Genomic DNA, 24447 nt, shown 5'->3' with positions numbered 1-24447 from the left:
CTAGAAGAATCTAGAAATGGTAACCGAACTTTCGAGAGGCATAACTTTTGAACCATAGCCCCGATTGACGAACCGTTTACATTTTCAAAAATCTCTCGAAGTGCTCTATTACCCTATGGACAAGATTCACTCGTCCCTCATAAGTGAATCTCCTTTATCATGAGATTAAGTACTATTAGTTAACTTAAAGGTCATACAAAATCTTCTCATTAAGTAGCTTGAGTCCTCTCAAGCGTTGACTGGACACATGAAAGTATCTCACTTGTTTGTAAGGCAAGAGAGAGAAGCTCATAAAAAATGGGAGCCACTATTGTCTTTCATTTTAACTCTTGTGTAAATAGTTGCATTCAGACCCACTGGCATCATCCATGTGGCCCAATAATACTTCTAGCCCTGATTGACTCCTTAGGTCTCACCAAGCATTTCCTTCACCAAAAAATGTGACATGCATCAAAATCTTTCCTTTTGCCAAAGTAAGAGAGACGTTCATGAAGATGCAAGAGCCATTCGATTTAAGATAGTTGGTCCATTTGTAGAGTGTATTCGATCATCCCTAAGTCCACATGGCATCATTGGAGGCCTTTCCTTAATGATTTTTTCTTTCAGACCCTCCATGTCTGATCCATGTTGGAATTACATAGACTAATGAAATTAATAATAATTCTTCTAACTAGACAGGTCCCACTGCATCCATCCAAGCTTAGGTCACTGCCATGTGTCAAGATCTTGCTTTTTTCACAAGGCAAGAGAGAAGTTTGTAGGTAAGTGAGAGTTATTGATATCTCAACTAGAAATGTAATGAGATTTGAAAGCTTTGGCCCACCATCAGACATGTTTTTACATCTCACTTTTTTGTAATGATCTCTATTAGGCCTCATGAAGATGCACTGTCTTTTGGATCGTATCCCCACCTTTCTTGCAAACATACAAAGGTAGATTGGTTATGCACTAAGGTTTTAATATTGAAAAGAATGTGGACCATAGGTAGATGACTTAAAAAAAAGTTGTGAGTAGCTAGGGAACTAAAAAGGGGCCAACTACATGCTATGGCAATCCTTTCTTAAACATATATTAAATAGAAGTTATTTTCATGGGTTACAAACTCATGGAAAAGGAAAAAGGATGTCACTTCATGATGTGCTTAAGTTACTAAAAAATTAACTTCAAGATATAAAAATTTAAGGGCTTCCACACATTTTTCTAGGGTTTTCACTTTAGGGAAACTTTCACTTGGATAGGCACAAAAAATCCCTAGTTCAAAACAAGCACACGTAATTTTTTTTTTCCAATACAAGGATTTTGTGAATCTGCAAAAAATACTGCCAATAGTAGCTCTATTTGGGGATGATGAATAATTTATGTCCATGCAAGAGTCTAGAATCACTGGGAGAGAAGACCACACATTTGACAACATTTTGGAAATCACAAGGTAGAACAAAAAAACAAAACATACCAAAAAGAAACAAACAAGACTATATACAAGGAAAACCACAATAGGAAGGAAAAACACACCTATACATTGTATATGTGGAATGTGGCCATAGAGTTCACACACACACACTTCAACATAGTCCTTGTATAAAAATTCATCCTAGAATGAACATGAGATTGTTCACCCAATCGGAGTCATGCAAGCCGACCTGTTGCCTTCTATCTAGAAGGGTTTTACCTGTTTATGCTCTCAGATTTGAGGTGCAAGCAACCATTCTAGAACGAAGGATTTAAATGCAATTAAGTCTATATGAGTGTACAATTAATCTAAAATGAAATATGCATTTAATCTAAGAACATATAAAATAAGCTAGACTATATGTATGCATATTAAAGCTAAATGATGTTAAAGCTAAAACAATGAAAAATCTATGACAAGATTGAGTCTGCAATTCGACAGCAATTCAATATCATCAAAATCCAACCTCTATAATGAGGAATTAAGAGTCTCTTAAATAGAATTAAATTAATCCATCAACGGTTGAGATCAATTCAGATGAACTGTTGAGATCAAGAGGAGATTCAGTTATAATGGAAATTTCCTTAAGAAAGGGGAGTTAACTGAGCTTTCCATGAGTGAAATAAGGAATTAATGGATTTCATTCCTTTTCTAATTTCTATTAACTAAAGAGTTTCCCTTTTCAAATTGAAGAGAAGATTTTGTAGATATTATTTAATTTAATAAGTAAGACATGACCTCATAAATTCTTTTTTCATTTAATTGAATATTCTAATTCAATTAATTAATAGGCATAATTATTAAATTAAATATTTTTATTCCTTAGTACATTAGCCGTAGGATATAATTTAATTTAATTAAAGTATAAATACTTCAAATTAAATCAAATCTTAATCAATAGGTTTAATGCGACTAATATGAGCCAATACTTTAGGAATTAAATAAAGAGTATAATGAATGCAAATTTAGGGTTTTCTGCATTTGATAATTAAGTTAAGTAGCGAATAGCAGAATAAGAATTTCCTAGTGACATAGGACTTAGGATTGATTGAAATAGACTAGAATTGGTGATCATAGCAATGAGCCAATTTTGGGGTTTTACATTTTTCCCCTCTTTGAATGAATGTGCGAGCAACACATTCAATTCAAAGAAAATCAGAAAGCATGATGCAAAGATCAAGAAATGAGATTGGTTCCAAAGTTAATGATACAGAGACCAATTGATAAGCTTTTAAGAACCATCTCCAGAGCAAAGCTTAATCCCAAGGAACCCAAGTAGAGCACCTAGATACCTAAATTGATAAGCATTTTAAAGATTTTCTTTAGAATGAAGTTTAACCTTTAAGGATCTAGACAAACAATCTAGATGCCTGAGATTGATAGCATTTAAAAGATCATCTCTAGAATAGAGCTTAACCTTTAAGGATCCAGATAGAACAACTAGATACCTGAAATTGATAGCATTTAAAAGATTATCTCTAGAACAAAGCTTAACCATTAAGGATCTAGATAGAACACCTAGATACCTGAGGTTTGATAAGCATTTAAAAGATCATCTCCAGAACTGAGCTTAATATTTAAGGATCCAGATAGCACACCTAGATATTTAAGATTGATAAAAGATAGCAAGATCGAATTATGAGTCATAGAATCATCCCCAGAACGAGGCTTGATCCTTAGGAGTCGAGGTTTAGATTCTACTGATACTTGTCCATCAAAATTTAATAATAATTGCTATAAAGTATGATCAACTGATGACAAGATGAAATAGATGAAAAAGATGTTAGCTAGAGGAAAACAAGATTTCCCTAGTGATGAGATGCCTCAAATGGTGAGGACATAAGATGGGAACAAGATGCCATGAGCAATGAAGATTTAGATTGATTTGGAATTCAAGTTCAATGATGTAATCATCCTGCCCCCTCAGGAGCGAAATTGAACGATGATACACCAAAAATATGATGTAAGGAGTATGTTGAGAGATAAAGCAGAGAAGAGATTAGAATGATTAGAAGAAAATTTAGAGTCAATTCAACATGATTTCAAGGTCCAAAAGACCAAGTTTGACCAAAAGTTGACCAAAGTTGACTTTTTCAAAAATATTATTTGAAAACATGAAGAATTTTGAGTTGAAAAGATTCTAAGAATCATAAAGTATCAGAAAAATGTGGACTGCACAACTGTTCAATCATGTTGGTCCCAAAATTTTAAAACGTGTTTTTTTTAGCCACTTAAGTGTGTCAGATTTTGAATTCAATCCTAAAAAAATGGGTTCAAAGCAGCCAAAGTAGCCAAGAGGGTGATTAATTAATCATTGGTGTAGTCATTGAGAACATGATGCTTTGAACAAGCCAACAACCCCTCATTATAGAAGATGAAAGTAGATTTGCAATTGAATCATATGCGAAACCAAGTACTGCAATACTATGCGATATGCAACTCTAAACTAGATGTAACCCTAGGTTTGGTTACCGAGTCTCAACAATTATCATCACTAAGCATATAGCCAAAAACCATAGATGTCATACAATTCTCATTGACATTGCAATCATGAGAATATGAATAGGAAATCCATTCTAGTTTTGTCAAAATTAAATGTAAGCATTCAAGACACAAGAAGCCAAAATGACTAGAACATTTATCCCTTTTGATGTAGCAACTTAACATAAGCATTAGAGCATACACACTAGGATGACCACAATGTCTCTTGCATGTAGACACACCGGACACATGAGAGATCCTTCTTATGCTAAGTAATCAATAAGTTTTCTATCTACAACGACCCTTACATTTGTAACCTTAGACAAAAGCATGTTAGATATACTCATAATGGCCCATACGTTCACTTAGCAGGACAAGTATCAATATTTACTATAGCATAAAGAGTTCAATCCAACAGACAAGGAGAAGAACCAACATTATTGACATATTCGTATAAAAGGAGTCGAGGTAGACCTGACCATCCAATACGAGATGGAGGCTCTTATAGTGGACACCCCTCTTATAGGAATATGTCAACTAATTGGAACTAAACCATGGATAGAAAGCAAAGAAAAGATCATGCCCCCAATCATTACTTCTCTAGTCAGAAATGACATCATCGAGTTGCTTGAGGAGACACGATAAAGCAAAAACAAAGCAAACCAAGAAAATGCTTAGCATATCCAAATAAGTGTGTCGTTTTGCGTTCAATGTTTGTCATGGGATTAATGTCAAGTGTCAATGTCCAAAATATGGATGAAATAAATCTCTTCAATAGGGTGACAACAGTAGGCAGATGTAGTCAGAATGACTAGTGACTAAGGTCAAAGAGGAATTTTCGAGGTGAAGAACCTAAAGAGGACTGAGTGATAGTAGATAGACACATCCAGAATGACTAGTGACTGACACAAGAGAGATCTTCCATAAAGGAATCTTGGAACATGACTCAAGAAATAGTAGGCAGACACAACTAAAACAACTAGTGACTGTTGCAAAAGAGATTTTATGAGGAGAATCTTGAAAAGTAGTGACACTAGTGATAGTAGGAAAATGTAGTGAGGACTATTGGTGATTGTCGCAAAAGAGATTCTATGAGGAGAATCTTGGCAAGAGTGACACTGATGACAATAGGTAGACACAACCAGGACGACTAGTGACTGTCACAAAAGAGATTCTATGAGGAGAATCTTGGCAAGAGTAACACTAGCGATAATAGGCAGACCTAGCTAGGATGACTGGTGACTGTCACAAAAGATATTCTATGAGGAGAATCTGAAAAGAAAAGTAAGAAACAATAAATAGACACAGTTAGAACAACTGGTGATTGAAGCTTAAGAGATCTTCTGTAAGAGGAATGACACTTTTTCCTATTTTTCAAATTTTTGTATTTTCGTATTTTCCAATTATTTGTATTATTACCAAGGCACCTATTGCTAGGTTTTCACCAAGATAATAGAGTTTTTTCAGGACTTTTTGCAATTTTTAGACTTTTTCAAGATATTTTCAAAATTTAGAACTTTTTTAGAGATTACAAGATCTCAAGAAGGATTACCTTGATTTTTTTCCAGTGTCTAGCAAGGTGTAGGACAAGATGTAGTAGCAAGCTGGTGGATAAGTGGAGATGGATAGGCAAGGAGTATGAAGAAATGGATGTTACCGTCAAGGAAAGTTTTCACAAGATTACCCAAGCTAGGGAAAAAAATATAACAATATAAGCTCATGGTGTAATAAAGGGTATCATGTAAGTAATCCAAGAAAAATGACCATGTCAAGAGATTGCTAAGAACTACATTTTCTTCTTTCTTTTGTTGATCAAGACCAAAGGGTTAACTGAATAGGATAGAATAGTTTGTTATGGAGGTTATGAGTGAATGAATTTGGGAATGAGGAAATATGAAGGATAAGAAAGATCATGACAGGATGTCATGGATGGAAGAATTATGCATGATGGCTATTTACTAGGTTTTCATCATGGTACTTGTCCAAGGTTTTTCTTCAAAGATATTTCTAGATTTCTTGGGTGTTTGTGAAGTGTTCTCAGATATCTTGGATTCAAGATCACAAGAATTTGATTTTTGGTTTTTATAGGAGGAAGGAAAATTTTCTCTCAAGGAGAATTTGTTTGATGATGTTTCATCTTCCTCCTTTAGTCTTTTAAGTTGAGTGCTCATTGATTGGATTTGTTGCTTCATGTTTGCAATAAGTAGCTTTTCTTCCTCACTAGGAATATTGGATTTAGCACATTTTTTGTTAGCCATTTTGATGTACTATGTTTCAAGTAGTGACAAACAAGTTTTAGAACATAATTCAAGTTGCAACAGTCATAGACAATGACGAAAAGAAAAAGCTTAGACAAGGACCACACTAGAACGTAGCCTCAAAAAAGAAAGATAAGTGTGTTGTATACTAAGGCACGAATAGTTTGATTTAAAGGCTAGAAAAACCAAAGATTATGGCTATCGTAACGCGGTGTATGATAAGCACTAAATAATGATAACCAAGACAATCAAAAGATGAGACTAGTCAAAGTACGAGTCACAAATCTTTAGCTAAGAAAAATGCCGCTGTTTGGGACTATTTTTTAGACAAAGAAGTAGTAAATTGATGCAAGAAATAGACTTGGTACAAAGCGCATATAGATCTAATAGACTAACTTGATAGTTCAGACTCAAGATCTCGTGCAAAGATCCTCTGAGAGGTGCATGATAAGGTACACAGGGTCATACGAAGACTCATGATAGCATAAGAATTTTGCGTGAGGATGTGCTCGAGGCTGCATAAAGAAGTACAAAGTTGACAACAAAATATGGACATTTGAGGCAAGATCTCACGTAGAGATGTGCAACTATTCACGTGAGAACCTGGACAAAGCCATGCAAAGAAGTGACAAGACAAAATCTACTTGTGCAAAATTTTGAAAATTGTGTGCAAAAATGGAGACTAGACTGATAACAGACTTAGAATTCAAAGAGATTTTGACAGTTTTGAACAGTTTCAGATAGATTGGGTAGACTAATTGGACTAATTTGTTGGACAAATAGCAAGGTTAACTCAATTTTTTTTTTAGTTTCAATCAAGGCAATTTTTTTTTGAACAAGACAATGGGAAGCAAGCAGTAGTCAAAAACAATCCCACCGAGGACAAAGCAACTCGGAAGGACAGGGGAGTCTTGAACTTTATTAGTTGTAGATAGATTTGGACTTGTTTATGACTTGAGAACAAACACGCTTTATCTCTAGAAACAAAAAATGGTAGAGAAGGAAAAACCTTTTCCCCACAACTTATGTGCATGCATGTACCTCACACAACCATGTCACCCCCTAGAGGGCACCTATGTTTTTGGTAAATTCAAAGGACTCAATAGTATACACTAAATGAGCACCCTTGTGGTAGGCTACAAGCACGTATACTACCTTCAAACATCCAGTAGCATGCCTATAGTGAGTTCTACATGAGAGATTCTTCCCCCTCCTTGCACAAAGATTATGCCTCCTTTTGGAGGTGAATTGGGTAGCTTCTAACTAAGAGGTTTTTACTTGGCTTTCATTCAAATTAATCCTCGATGGCTCCACAAGTAGAGTTGAGATCAGTAACCCAGATCAACATTTGAGAGTGCACACACTTGCTTTGTAGACTGGGGCTGATGCCAACCCATGCAATAGACAAAGCTTCTCCTTGATAAGTGATATCAAGAATCGAGGGAAAGAAATTAATCCGACTTTGGAGTCTTTTGCTCTACAAAGAATCTTGATTATAGTGAGTTGGGATCTCTGACAAAAGGAGTGTGCTCACTTAGGTCATTCTTAGAGGTTGGATCACTCCAATAGGCCCTCTTAAGGATTGACTCAGAGTAGTGGGTTGAAATCAAGGGTCAAAGTTTTTGATTTCCCTCAAGGGGAAAAAACATACTCCTCTACCATAGTTTCTCACCCAAACACACAGAACACATTAATTACTAACTTAGCTTAATCAATCTAAACTCATCCTTCCTAAAGATTTTGATCCCCTTGAAAGGAAACCATCATCTCATCATAGAAAAGGATTAGCACAAGAGGAACACTAAGCTGCTTGCCTCCCTTGAAATACCATCTTTCAGAAGCATCTAGGTTTCTGATTCACCCTTGGTCATGACCTCCAAGTGGTGAAGATCACAATCCCCTATTCTTCTATCTTGCACCCTGAGAAGTTTACAAGCTCTAATTAGACTATGTTTAGAAAGTAGGAAAGAAGACACATTGTTTGGTATGTTTTAAGAGTAGTCTTCGACAATCGTATCTTTGACAACATCTTACAAACACATAGTCAGTTCATGTTTGGAGAGTTTGTATAAAGGTGTCTTCATCAAATGTCCTACAAACAACTTTTAGGTTGTAGAAAATTAGAAAAACTAAAATAAAAATGCTTCAAAGAAAATGCATTAGTTAAATGGAAGCGTAACTATGGGAAAATAAAATTTGAATTTTTTGTTTTTTTTTATACCCATAAAAAAGATAAGAAAACCTATGAAGACATCAAAAGTCAAAATTTATTTTATACTCTTTTTAAAAAAAAATATTATTTTGTTTGGAAAATTGAAAAGACTATCTTTTGTATTGTTGTTGCAAAATTCCATGTGAAATCATGCACAAACCCATGCAAAGAAATGATGTGCACTGCGTGAAATCATGCACAAACTCGCACGAAGAAATGGTGTGCACTGTGCAAAATCATGCATAGACCCACGCAAAGTCTTTCACTAACCCACGTGAGAAAATGAGGTGTCACATGAAGACTTGCACAATAGGGCACTTTTTCACATGAGAAAGTGTAGAGATTCAGGCGAGACCCTCAAATCTTTGTGCAAAAATAAAATTTCTTGCATGAGGATTGAAGAAACTATAAAGAACACTATGAAAAGAATGATAAAAATGACAAAAAATTAAATAAATGAGGCAAGAAAACTATTTTTCTAAGCCCCACAGTGGGCTCCAGAAATGTATGTGGAATGCGGCCTCAAAGTTCACACACAGAGTTCAAAATAGTCCTTGTATGCAGATTCCTCTTGGAATGAACATGAGATTGTTCACGCAACAGGAGTCCTACAAGCTGACCTATTTCCTTCTATCTAGAAGGATTTTGCCTGTTTATACTCTTAGATTTGAGGTGCAGGCAACTAGACCATTCTAGAAAGAAGGATTTAAATGCAATTACGTCTATATGAGTGTGGAAGTAATCTGAAATGAAATATACATTTAATCTAAGAACATATAAAATAAGCTAGACTATATGTATGCATATTAAAGCTAAATGATGTTAAAGCTAAAACAATGAAAAAGCTATGACAAGATTGAGTCTGCAATTTGACAACAATTCAATATCACCAAAATCCAACCTCTGTAATGAGGAATTAAGAGTCTCTTAAATAAAATTTAATTAATCCATCAACAGTCGAGATCAATTTAGGTGAACGGTTGAGATGAAGAGGAGATTCAGTTAGAATGGAAACTTCCTTAAGAAAGGGGAGTTAACTAAGCTTTCCATGAGTGAAATAAGGAATTAATGGATTTCATTCCGTTTCTAATTTCTGTTAACTAAAGAGTTTCCCTTTTCAAACTTAAGAGAAGATTTTGTAGATATTATTTAATTTAATAAGTGAGACATGACCTCATAAATGCCTTTTTCATTTAATTGAATATTTTAATTCAATTAATTAAAGTAGGCATAATTATTAAATTAAATATTTTAATTCCTTAGTACATTAGCCTTAGGATATAATTTAATTTAATTAAAGTGTAAATACTTCAAATTAAATTAAATCTTAATCAATAGGTTTAATGCGACTAATATGAGTCAATACTTTAGGAATTCAATAAAGAATATAATGAATGCAGATTTAGGGTTTTCTGCATTTGACAATTAAGTCAAGTAGTGAGTAGTAGAATAAGAATTTCCTAGTGACATAGGACTTAGGATTGATTGAAATAGACCAGAATTGGTGATCATGGCACTGAGCCAATTTTGGGGTATTACATACATAGAATCTATAGTATGCACAAACCTAACCTACTATCCGTGAAAAAACAAAATACTTCTAACATAAATCTTCAAAAACTGTCTATGTACTAATAGTTCAATAAGATCACTAGAAAGTTACTTAATGATATATGAGTCCTTTCCCCAGTTACCGTGAATCAGATATGGACCCAACCAAATAGGATCAAAATTCTCATGTTTTACTTTTGTCTTCCAATCTTGCATTCCAAAGAACAAATCATCTGGTTCAAATTTTGTGTGTGTAGACTTTCTATCAGATAAATTTTTCAATTGCAACTATACCTTGGCATTTGGGTTGAGGCTTCTCTTCTATTTTTATACAGTTCAATTATATCATTGATTCTATCCTACATATCATCACTGATGTCATCCTCATATTTCTAAATGAACTTATACATCCCAATCAGATTATTCTATGGCAACCTTGCATGAATTTCATATAGTAGATTAAAAGGCGCGGAGCCAATTTCTTTCTTCAATGTTACTCGATTTTCCCATACTGTCAAAGGAAACTTAGAATCTCATGCTTTCTTGGTCTCATCTAAAATCCTTTTGATGATCTTTAAGATAATTTTATTTCTTGATTCTGCATGTCCATTCCCTTGGGGGTGATATGGAGAGGAGGTTGACTTGGTTATTCCATACCTATCACAAAACCAAATATATTCATCTAGTCTGAAACACATAGAATTATTAGTGACAATTTTCCAAGGGCATTCAAACCTAGTAATGATGTTTTTCAAAAGGAAATCGTTTACCACTTTTCTAGTTGACCTTCTAGTAGGTATAACTTCCACCCACTTTGTAAAATAATATGTATCCATTAAGATCCAATAATGTCCACCACTAGATTTGTTGGTTATCTCACCTATCAAGTCTATACCCCACTATTAAATTGGTACTTGTACTTCCACTAGCTTCAAAGGTAAGTTTCCAAAAAACTTCAATTTACCAGCAAATCTTTGATAATAATCACACTTCTTTACCAACACATGAGCATCCCAAAATAAGGTAGGCCACCAAAAACCCACCCTTATCACCTTATGAGCTATGGTTTTTGCATGTAGTGACCTCCACATACGCCACTATGCATCTCAATCAAAATTTTAACTAAATTCTCTTGGACTACACACTTCAGAAGAATAACTTATGCACTTCTCCACCATAGCCTACCATTAAAAATTATGTATTTGATGGCTTGAAGTTTTAGTGCTTGTTTCTCATCGTCACTCATTGTACGTGGAGCACATATATATTGTAGATAATGAATAACATCTCTATACCATTCACAAGAATCCATGTCATATATATATGGCTTGAGATCACCATCCACTTGATTTATCTAATTTGCATCCAAATTGGATTGTGCCATCAACTTAGCCAATCCTTGGCCTCTAACAAGTTTGGTGATTTGAGTATCAATGTTAACCTCCTGAATTTGGTTAATCCACCTACACCTTCTTCCTAACACCTCTTGTTGAGAGGAAATATCTTTAACAGTAGCACTGGGAACAAAAGATACAATTATTTTTCCTACAAAGTAACACCTAGAATCTTTCACTGCCTTTACTAGAACATATGCCTATTTCTCATTTATATCATATTTTAGCTCTACTATCTGAAGAGACTTACTAAAAAAGGTTGTAGGTTGTTCAAAACATTCCTTATTTTTATAAAGTAACATTGTTGCAACTATATGGAAAGTGGCAAAAGAGAATATGTACATAGGCTTATTGTAATCAAGTGTCCTAAATATAGGTGCATTTTTAATTGCATCCTTAATATTTTGGAATCGAGTTGTTGGTTCCCTATCCCATTGGATTTATTATCCTATCTTGAGCATTTTGGATATTGGTATCCTAATCTTTGCAAAGTTGGCTATAAATCATCTTAAAAAGTTGACTTGTCCAAAGAAATCTTGAATCCCCTTTACATTTTTTGGTTTAGGAATCTTATCTATAGTGGCAACCCTTTTACAGTTTATCCTAACCCCTTCCTTGGATAGTATATGACCGAAGAGCTTACCCTCAATCACCCCAAACACACATTTACTTGGGTTAAGAGAGACACCATACCCCAAGGCACTCACAAAAATCTTCTTAAGATGTATACAATAGTCTTCTATTCTTTTACAATACAGAGTAGGGTCATCCTAGTACACCACCACAATTCCTTAAAATAATGCCATATTCTCTTCTTTTTCTTCTAAAAATCAATTTCATCATCATTAATGATGATGTCCTATGGGAAATCAAATTTACACTTACTCCTTGGTGTTATTTTTATCTTTTTCATTAGCATCTGATAAAAGCCTTCTATATCATTCAATCTCTTGGAATTAACATCCATGAAGTAATGTTTGAGTAAATGATACAACTCCTTCTCTCCTCTTATCATTGCAAAATAATGAAAAATTTTGAGATCTAGGAAAAAGGTCCCCTTATGGGTCTTTGTTGGGCAGTCAGTATCCTAAAGCATATCAATCTACCTCATGACTTCCAAAAATCCAATCCTTAAAGGAACATATCTAAGCATCACAAGAGGTCTCCTTGGGAAACTATAAACTTTGATAATAGTTGTGTGAGGGTAGAAATAAATATCTCTCCATTGGTGAGATATCTTTGGCTTAACATTACAATAAATTGGTCTTAATAATTCGTATAAGAAGTAAGGAAAATCTCTAAAAAATGGAAATATTGACCTTCTAAGAGAAATTCCAAACTAATTTTCAAACAAATTAAAACTAGGTTATCCCCAATCAATTGACAGGATAGTTGACCATAATTGCAGTGGTAATGTATTATTATCCCTTTCAAACTCCATATATATATATATATATATATATATATATATATATATATATATATATAATATTCAACAAAATAATCTATATATATATATACATATATATATTATATTCAAAAAAAAAATCTATATATATATATATACACTCATTCTAGCTTATAGGTATTGAGGAAAGTCAAATAATTATAACACCACAATTTTGAATTCCTAAGCACATCTACATAGTTGACTTACTAAAATTTCCTCTATTTTTTAAACCTAAAACCTAGTATAGAGTAGTGTGTGTATTCACCAATATATCATCATAGTACTCTACATTACCTACAATGTATGAGTGTTTAAAATTTAAGGTAGGTTAGGTTACAGAGAGAGGAAGGGTGAATCAAGAACCAATAAAACTTTAAACTTCACCAATTAATCCTTCATATATTATTATGATCTAATTGCATACATGAAATAATGAAAGTAATAAAATTCATAACACTTTGACACAAGATATGGTGACCTAAAAACCTTCCAAATAGAAAGTAATACTAGGGTGGGGATGATACCCACAAGATTTAATACCTCAGTATAAAGTTGGCTCATTAAGGCTTACAATTCACCACTTCTGGTGATCTGCCTTGTTAAAAGCAATAAGGACTGTTAGGTCCACCTTGTTAAAGGATTCACAAGCATACAATGAAGTATGCACTATGTTAGGAGATTTAGCAAAAGACTATTAAGTCCACCTGGTTAAAGGATTTGACTGATGCACCTGTTAAGATGAATAAATGGCTGATCTATGATCTACAACTTTGATTTTCTAAATGAGATTCCTTGAATTGCAAAAATTACCTTACTGTGATAGATAAGTATTTGCTATACCATATACTGCTTGTAGCCTTCTTTAATTCACACTCATTTGCTTCTTTCTTGTTCTCATACTTATACTTAATTTATTTGGATATGACACAATACATTACATATATATCAATCTAATTATTTACCTTCTAGAGTTAGCTACAATACCAAATTCAACATAATTCACAAAGTTGGTTAATTGTTGTAACCCAGGTTTTAAAGACAAATTTGGTGATGTTCAGATTCTCAACAAATACTGTCAACACTTGGCATCTTCTGCTGTACTTGCTCCAAAACTTTGTTCTCAAATTTTCTTTTTACCCTATGCGGAAGTTTTTCTTGTCCACTCAATTCTTCATTGTATTTATGGAAAATTTTAATCAATTGATCCAAAATAGGTTGTTTCTCATCAACCTCAATGTTCAGAGCATCAAGAAATATGCTCTTGATATCTTGAAGGACTTGATTTTTCTTCTTCCTTTCCTCTCTGAGCTTTTGTTGCCTTGCTTTCTTCTTCCAAAGTTTACCAAGGGTATCCATCTCTTCAAGGGTAAGCTTAGAGGTATCCCAATGTGGAATAATAATGTCCTCATCTAGATAAATTTCTTCCCCTTTCCCCTTATTAATAATAGAATGAATAATTTCTTTTCCTTTGTTCAAAACTTCAGTCCTTGGTTGAGACTAAGTCTCAATTTTCATTACACTAGCCATGGTGGAAACAACAGTGGAAATAGTAGAAATAGAAATAAATGTAGGAATAGTAGAAATAACACTAACAAAAGGAATACCTTGTTGTTGCTTGGTCAAGCCTGATGTTAGAATGATCTGAGCCTACTGCTCGGTAGATGAAGTGTTAGACACTTCACTCAATTGAAGTACTTGGTAAAGTAACTCTTGAGATTGGTGATCTAGTTTTAACCTCAAAAAACTCGGTAGAATCTTTCTTTGAGCTAGATTTCACTAAGGTTTTAGTTAGAGAATGATGAAGGGAAGTCATAATCCCTACTACTATCTTCTCTACATTAGTATCCTCAATACTCTAAATTTCTGGAAGACTTCCTCCTGTAGCTTCTTGTTCTTCTTCCTCATCAACATCATCAACATCTACATTTTATGTTTCCTTATCTTATATTTCTACATCTTCATTATATTTTGCCACATCTACTTCTCCATCCTTATCATCTATTTGCACAATATTATCACTAGGCTTGTGCAACCCACAGATGTTTTTCCATCCAATAATATTGGATTTTACCACAGATTGAATGTCTTTAGAAAAGATCAAAAATGCACTAAATTAAGCTTCTTCTTATTTTTATTTAATCATTTCTTCACCTTTTCATCACTGAGACTAGGCATGAGTTGTCTCAAGGTCCATTCTTTGATGTCTCTAGCACTGTTTGCTACGTTTTTCCATACTAGTGCAACTGCCTTTTAGGATATTTTCAAGAACTTGTTTGACCAGTTCATCAGGGGAATACTTCCATTTTTCCATTTGTGCCACTAGGGTATCTTCAATATGTTTCTTCTCTATTGCCTAACTTTAGTTTCCTCTTCAATTTGGTGGATCTCCTTGTGAACACAATAGGGGAAGACTTTGTAGGATTTGTTATTATGACCTTCCCTTTCTTCTTGGCAGACTCCTCTTCTTTAGTTTCTTCTTCCTCTATATTCTCCTCTTCATGTTCATCTTCATCTATGCAATCTCCCTTACCTTTAGTAAGCATGAGAGGAGAGCTTTATGACTTGGTGTTCTTCATGATTTTCTCCATCCTCTTTCTTCCTTTGTTTACTGCCTAGGGTAGCTTGATCTCAAGTCCAATCCTTGCCTTTGCTTCCTCATATGTTCCAAAGTATGTAGCCTTGAGATCCATAGGCTCTTTTGAGAGAGCCTCAATAATGTCTTTGGTGTCATCAATATTCACCTCATAACTCAAAGGTTTTACCCATGCCACTCTTGGCTAAACTGCTTGGATGTAAATTTTATCATAGTCTTCTACTAAATTTTTGGAATCCTATATCTGCTCTGCATCTTTTCTTTGAATGTTTCAAAGTAGGCATCCATTATACTTTCAAAGTTTTCTCCCATTTTAGCTAGAATTCATTATTTGATATAATATAGGTATGTCTTTCTTCCATACCACAATTGGGAAACAATTTTGAACATAGAAGAATAAATAGGTTAAAAGAGAAGCAAACTTACATGAATTATTCTTGGAGACTTGGATACTCTCCATGTTTTTTCCCAATTGAGTCAATAGTAGCCTAACAAAGTCAAAAGATAATTTTTTTCACCACCTTCAACGCTAGGTCAACTACTTCACAGGAAATGTTGTTTTGTCTGCTTGAGCTATATAACTTGTGAGAAATCACATGTATCCCAAACTTGATTTCCATGTCTATTACTCCATTAAGTTTTATTCCTCTACCATCTCACTCAATAAGAGTTCTCTTTGTCAGTTCAACCTAACCTAGGGTTTTCATGGTTTTTGCCTTATTCAACATTGGTAACCCAATAATCTTGTGTATCATCTTCTTTGTAATCTGGATAGGGTGATCCAACCACAAATATATCCTCTGAACTCTACTTAAAATGTATCTGATCAATTTCCCTTGAAAATATTGTGACATATGCATAATGTGTGTGAAACCCTTTGCCTCCAAATGTGTATGCTCAAGTTTCAAAACACCATCCACACAAAGCTCATTGAATGCCTGGTTCATTTCTAGGGTTCAAAGCTTTTGAATCAAACAGTGATAAAATGACTTGATATCATGAATTAGAAGTACCTTCAGAGGTATTTGAGACTACACTCCAATTGGGTCAAGTGCCTCTGCAATTACTACTATCAATTTGAATGTGAGAGACTTGCAATCCACTCCATGAATCAACATCTCTGAACCCTTCTTCATTTTGCTTCTTGAAGATGCCATTTGCTCGGTTAATTCTTGAACACAAAAATAACTTCACTAAAAACTACTTTGAATCGCTCAAGGGCTTTGAAATTTACCTTCACTATTAGCTCTAGAAAATTCATGGTGAAATGACTCGATGAATTTTCTCCTTTTAAAAAATTTTTGTCTTTATAATTTCCATTAATGCTTTGTACAAATGTTCACTCGGTGATAGCTTGTTCTCCACTTAGTTTGATCTTTATTGCTTGGAAGACACCTTCAACTTGGTACAAATATTGAACTGGGTAAGGCCACTAACTCAACATTTGCATCCAAAACTAGGAAAAGATATGCAACCCAACCTTGCTTAGTAAGGTCTTGAACTTCAATCATCACTCGGTGATCCTTGTGCATCTTGAATGATGATATGGATCTTTCTACATGCTACTTGGAACTAATGTTAGATGAATCCTTCAATATTATAGTTCCAATGATCTCTATAAGGAATTAAGTCAAAGTGATTGTACCACCCAACTCATTGAAATAGGTGTCAACAACTTCAGGACTTTCGCTTGCATTCTCTTGAGATTTATGCACATCCAAAATTCGAAACCCTCAAAACTAGAGTTTCCCACCACGCTATGAAACAAAGTAATTACATCTACAATAAGCTCTTTGAAATGAAATTTCTTTCATGTACTAGGAAAATGAGACTTATTTGCTCTTTTTGATTTGAGACAAGTTTTGAAAATGTTGTTGAGGAAAAATTCTTCGTGCTCCTTGAAATATTCATTCCCAACCTCTATACAAAGCCTTTCAATCACTTTGTCACAAGGAATGCCAAAGCGTAAGTAATACTTTTAGAGTTGATTTTTTCTATGATGTTCCCATCAACCATTCAAATTTCTCTCACAACAAGATCATAAAATTTCACATGTGCTACCACCAACTTAGGACATTTCATTATAGAGGGAAATTCTCCTGCATTTATTAAACTACTTTGGAGAAGCTACTATACCCAAGAAATCAAAAATCTTTGTGTTTGTAATACTCTAGGAGCATATCAAAATCCTCTTGCTTTGTCTTGGTATCATCCACCTTTGATAGTTAGATCTGAATTACAGATTGCATATCAAGGGAGAAGCTTGAGCAAGTAGTATATTGGAGGTGTTAAGGAGTGATGATAAAAAATCCACCACACAAGTGATATATTAATTCTAACAAGACATGTATTAAATGAAACATCATCATACATACTTTTTACAAAATGAAGACATTTTTAACCAAGTTACAAGTAGAGAAGTAAAGGTGTAGTGTCTGCCCCTAGTTTCCATTTTATTATTATTGCCAAACTCTTTTAGGCTATAATTTATGCTTGTTGATTAGTAGCACTATCTTTTAGATTATCAGATATTGTTTCATATTTAGTTGATTTTATTATGATTATTACATTGATTTCAGTTATTGACGATGATTAGTTAGATGGATTACCATATGTATTTTCTTATAGATGGTTGTATGTTTTTGCTTCCGCTACTTTATGTTTGATGTGTATGTTATTCTTCTTGGTTTTTTAAAATTTTTTTTTGGAAAACTTAGCAAAAATTTAGGTTATTTCTTTTGGATCCCTTGGCGGGGTGTTACAAAAGGACTGACATAATGAAGGAAAGATTGATATGCAGAGTTATACTAAGGATTGGGACTCACTGGTCACTCAATAACTAGCAATTAGGGCTTTTATACTTCCTGAAATGTCCAAAAAAGTGACTAATAACACTTTACACAAATTGGCATATTGTGGACTTGAAGAAAACTACAACTCTGTAGCAAGGTTATGAAAAACTTGGCAAGGATGACAGTTTGGGACGGCCCTAAAAATTACAACAAATGGCTAGACTTTTGAGGGTGACCCTTTTAAAAGAAAAATAATAGAAGCATAAATAATATTGTCTCTAAATGGTGATAAAACTCATAGGACAAAGATAATCTAGAATTGCATGGCGATGCCTTGGTTATTAGGTGACATAGGAAAAATAGCACAATCAAGCAAAACAACACACAAACTCAAAGAAAGACAAAAAAAACTATGTACAATAAGGCAGAAAATGCTTGATCAAATAGTTTTCAAATCTTTCCCATTATAAGAAAGTGTAAGAGGAGTACCATCAATATAGTTAAGTAGGAAAGAGTTGTTGCCTATGACTTTTCTAATTTTGAAAGAACCTTTACATAAAGAGTCAAACTTCTTACGTAATCCCTCAGGCTCTCTTCTCTTATGTCACAAAGAACTATGTCTCTAATTGAGAAATCTCTTTGCTGAAGCCTCTTGTAAAATATTATCTTCACTATTTTTAAAAATATTTCAATTGTATCCATTACTTTTCTCTTTTTTCTTCCAATTGATTTAGATACATAATTCTCTTTCCAATTCATGATAGGAAATTCTAATATTTGATCACCCTTTATAGATTTAAAGTGGCGAGTGTATGCTTAAAATGTGGCATACTTCTATAAACTATTACATCCAAGGGATCCCATTGATTGGGAGGCTTGGAAAGTAGCTTGTATCTCTCTATCCATGATGCGAAAGGGACACAAAAGAAATAGTAGTAATGGTGGCTCTCAAATGAACCCAAGTGTCGTGATCCTTAAAAGTTGTATCATAGAATGAGAGATTTGTTAAGATTAACAAGACATAAATAAAAATTACATGAAAATATATCCAATATCCAAAAATAATAAAGCATATAGAAAATAACACAATGCACAAAGATTTAACATGGTTCACCCAATGCTTGGGCTATGCCTACAAAATAACGAGTCTGCTATTTTTATTATCCAATGATTACAACCTGATTATAATTGATAATCCATTAGAGCTTAATATTGTCTCAAGTAGCTATTATCACATCACACCTCATGAAATCCCTAACACTAAACCATTTTATACAAAAAAAATTCCATTTTAGGGTTATAGTCAGTTATAAAAGTCAGCCCAAAAATTGTCGATAAATTAGGCCCATTTTTTTTTTCTTTTTCTGCCTGACCCCCACCGAGGAATTATGGAGAGTGTATAGTAGTAAATTGATTAATAACCATAAACTAACACAAAATAAAGATATAATGCAAATTAAGTGAAGATGAAGGTGCAAGATTAAATTAAATGAGATGTAACTTCAAGGAAAGTAAAGTTAATCTAAGTACAAGAAAAACTATGCTAATAATGAAAGATTAAGCTAAGATGATTGCGAGAAAAACAAATGATAAGATATAATGAGAATATAAGAGTGCAAAGAAAAATCTAATGCTAGAAACAAAGATGTATTAGAGAGGTGTCTGTGAGATGTGTTGTGTGTGAGGAGAGGGCCTCCTTTTAAAGAGAAAGGGACGATAAATACTAAGAGACAAAATCTACGATAGAGAATAAATCTTAGTTGATCTATGTGCATGCATCTCTTAAGAGGAAAAATCAATAGAAATTTTTAAGAGGCAAAATAATGAGTGGTTGAGATTAAAAGGGAAAAACAAGAAAAAGACAAAGATTCCACCTTCATGGAGCAAAGAAAAGAATTTAAAATTATTGAAAGGGAAAAAGGAAGAAGAGGCAGCTACCATGAAAAAGGTCATTGTGCACATGATTAGAGATAAGAAAAAAATAATTTTACTTTAATAAGGATGAAGAAGAGGATTTATATTAAACTAAATTTAGTCCAAATAGTCACCTTGGAAAAATGATTGAAGTGAAGACAAAATAAATTATGCTTTAACTAAGCTTAAGAAAAAGATTAAAGAATAAATTAATTCAAATAAGTCCACCTCAAAAAATGTAGTTGAAGATAAGACAAAATTAAAGGAACTTTAATTAAGATGGAGAATAAGACAAAATATTTGAATTACAATAAATTTAATCCAAGTGGGGGAATTCTCTCTTCTTTATATGTATTTTATTTTTTATTTTTTAGGAAAGTGATTTTTAGGTGCACATAGATTAAGGGGATTTTTTATAGAATTAAAAGGGAGCATGTTATTTTAATTAAATAAAACTTAACATTAGGTGGCCAAACCATAGAATAAAATCAAATAAATTATTAATTGATGATTTTATATTATATTAAGATCATTTGCATATCGGGTGCTTCTTAAGAGCAACAATTAAAACTTATTCAAGCTCCTTACAAGCAATCACACTAGAAACAACAATTGGAAGACCAAGAGTCACAACCTAGACTCCACTTTTTACAATGAGACTAATACAACCAATAGAAGACCAAGATTCACAACTTAGAATTCCACAAAGATGTCCCTCTTGGGATTTGAACCAGGCTGTCCACAATGAGAACTCATTTCTTCAACCAACTAAGCTAAACCCCTTGGCTGATTAATTGATGATTTGATCAAGGAAAAATGATTAAATATAGTAATTTAATATTGATTAAGCATAAAATATAGTCTAGAATAGAGATTAAAAATGATGAAAGGGGGGCTTATAATTTACTAGATCATTTTTGGGTGATTACATTTGCTCCTATTTGACTAGTGAGCAATTTAGGAAAATTGAAGTCAAAGAATGATGATGTTGAGTTGATTGGGAGAGATTTGACTCCAAACCTAATTGAATGAAGTAGAGATAGATAGATGATCCTTAATGCACAGTTGATAAGTAGTAGAATTGAACATTAGGAAAGAAATAGATAAGACAATATCAACACCCATAATGATAAGATGAGAAATAATATGTCCTCACAATATAAACACCCATAGCATAATAAAAATACTAATTTTTACAATATAGATAGATAGATAGATAGATAGATAGATCAAGAGTCTATCCTAGGTGAAGTAGAAAACAAATAAATAGTAGAATCAATTTGCTACTAGATTGTTCTTTCCTCCTTGGCATTGAAATAAAAACAAGGTAGAGGAGATATAGAAATGATACATATATGATCAAATTAAGATAAGATAAGGTCCATGATAATAGATAAGATATTCAAAGAGAGAAGAACCAAAGTTTGACCTGCAAGTGTTGAGAATTTGCCCCAATTTGACTACATTTGATTAGAAAGATAATCATGAGAATTAGACAAAAACAAGAATAAAGGTGATGAAATGAGAGAGAGAAGATGAAGAGGTGGTAATAATGAAACAAATAATTTCCTCAAAAGATGTGATGGTTAAGCCTCATAAACTTGATCAACTACATAGAAGAAGAAAGAACTTAAACACAATTTTGACAAGCAAGATAAAGTCAAACTTCAATTTTCAATCCCAAAAATGGATCTAGGATGTCGAAATTAGGTTAGGGTACAATATTTGTAGAAATATGAGATGTTTTAACTTTTTATAGGTCAAAATGATATGTAAGGATCCCAAAAGGGTAGATAAATAGGATGATATGATTAACCCCTTTTGATGATAGGAAAAGAAAGAACATAATGAGAGAAAGATATGAGATATGATGAAGACATGATCAAGAAGAATAAAGGATATGAACACAATCGACTAACATGTCCATGAAAGATGAAGGAGAATCTCTCTAAACTCATGCAAACTAAACTAAAATGAAACCCTAAAGATGCAAACCAATATGAAAATGAAAAAGTATAACTTTGCATGGGTCAATTATGTAGGTCCTTACTATTACATTGAGCTAGAATGTGAGAACCTAGAATAAGAATCAAAGACATGAAGTTCAAGATGACTTGTTGGTAGATTCTCTAAGTTTAATATTGCAAGATTACACCTGTGCCAAGGCATAAAGGCCAAGACAACCATGATTGTGATCTGGCATGATAAAACACAATGTAACACAAAAGGATGATGCCCTAAATATTCTAAGTGTCCAAGGGGGTCAAAGAAAGAGACACTTACAATCATCAGAGCTACACTCATAAGCAGAAGACAAAAGAAAACATGCCCCATGCTCCATGCCCCTAGTCCTCTAGTTCAATGATATCCAAGAGAGACTAAGGAAGGAACACTCATAAAAAATAACACAAGTAATACACAAATAAAATTTCAAGCGTATCTCAATCAATTTTAGTTTAAGAATGATGTGAAAGGGAAAATGAAAGAGAAATTTTTGACTCTTTAGGACTCATGTTTGCAAGTGATAAATATCATGACCCAAGAATAACAACAAGGTGTAAGCTCAAAGACACTAAGTGTCAACGAAAGTGTTGAGAAACACTATTTGTGTGGTATCCCTGAAGCCTAACACATGTGATTCATACCCCCATAGACCTAGAAAAAGACCCTAGGAAATAAGTATTTAACATGGAGTTAAATAGCTAGGTGTCAGGCTTGCAAACTAATTAATAGAGGTGCATAGACCACAAGCAGTGTCTGTGTCTAGGTTTTCAACACTTGGAATAGTTTTTTTTGTAGGAATTTTTTTTGTATTTTTGTATTATATTTGATTTTTTGGGTGATACAACAAAGGATCTATTGCTTGTTTTTAAATAAGATGGTCAAATTTTTAGGACATTTTAGGAATTTTAGAATTTTTTTAGACCTTAAGATATTTACAAATCTGTAAACAATAGAGAGTCATGTGTAGAAATTATTAAGTGAAGGTTATTGATAGGTTTAGGGAGTCTTTCTCCCTCATGTGTAGAAATATTGTATGCACCAAACCCAAAAGAAATAGTAATGATATATGGGCACAACTAATTGGGTTCAAATTTTCCCTTTTGAGGTTTATTTTGTTGATTCCTAGAATTCTCTCATAAGACGAAGTCTCCAACCTCGAACTATCTAGGGAGAACCTTCTTGTTGTAGCTTTGAGACATTATTTTTGATAAAGCCTCATGTGATCAAACAAAAATTTTATTCATTCATCCAAAAGTTTTAGTTCATGTAAGCACATGACTCTATAATCCTCATTTGTCACAAGACCTCTTAGAGCCACCCTAAGTAAAGGAATCTCAACCTATACAGGTAAAACAACCTCAAGACCATATACAAGTGAAATAGGCATGACTCTTCCAGGTGTGTGAATACTAGTCTTGTATTCCCAAAGTTTAGGATTAATCTATAAGTACCAAACTCTTCTTGATTTGTTGACAATTCTATGCAAGATTTTGAGAAGAGTCTTATTGGAAGCTTTAGTCTAGCCATTAACTTGAGGGTAATAGATTGAAGACTAGTTTTGTTTGATCTTAATTTTATTAAAAAGTTGTTTAAGTTCCTTATTCTTGAAATGTCCTACATTATCAGTAACTATAGAGGAGATCACACAAAATTGACAAATGATATAATTTAGGATGAATAAAGAGACTTGCTTCCAAATAGTAATAGAAAAAGGCACAACCTTGACCCAATTTGTGAAATAATCATTAGCAGTAATTATGAACTTGTGATCACTAGATAAATTAAAATGAATCTGACCCACTAAATCATCAACACATTGCTAAAAAAGCCAATGTGTAATTGAAGGTATGAGCTCCTGTTGATGACCATGTATAAGGTTTTTGTACCATCTTAGATTAGAAACACTCTAAACTAATGAAGGTTTAGCACCTATTTAATGCAATATCATCAATCCCCTTGCACCTTTCCCTCCTTCCCTTTTTTTTCCTTCCTCCTAGTTAGAATTGGGGTAAAACCTAATAGATCATCTTTAAAGCTCTTATTTATATGGCATTAAGCTCAATGTAGGATCTATTTCCCTAGTTCCTTTCTTCCATTCATCTATCCACTTGGAATCTACTCTTCACACTAAAATGACTATATCTTAGAATTTGTGCTTGAGTTTAGGGATCTAGGACTATTTTGGGATCCTAAAGGTTATGGTCTATGGTAGTTAGGAGCGTACAACACCCTAATCTACCAGGATTGCAGTGCACCCATGATGAGCTAATAAGGGATGTAGTGCACCCTTGATTGGGGCCTATTTTGGGTCCTCTGTGTGTATCCCATGTCTAATTAGTTTCAAGGTG

This window comes from Cupressus sempervirens, chromosome 3 (assembly GCF_028749045.1).
Source record: "Cupressus sempervirens isolate cs-2001-9-10 chromosome 3, ASM2874904v1, whole genome shotgun sequence".
Classification (NCBI taxonomy): Eukaryota; Viridiplantae; Streptophyta; class Pinopsida; order Cupressales; family Cupressaceae; genus Cupressus; species Cupressus sempervirens.
This window is presented reverse-complemented; position numbering follows the sequence as displayed.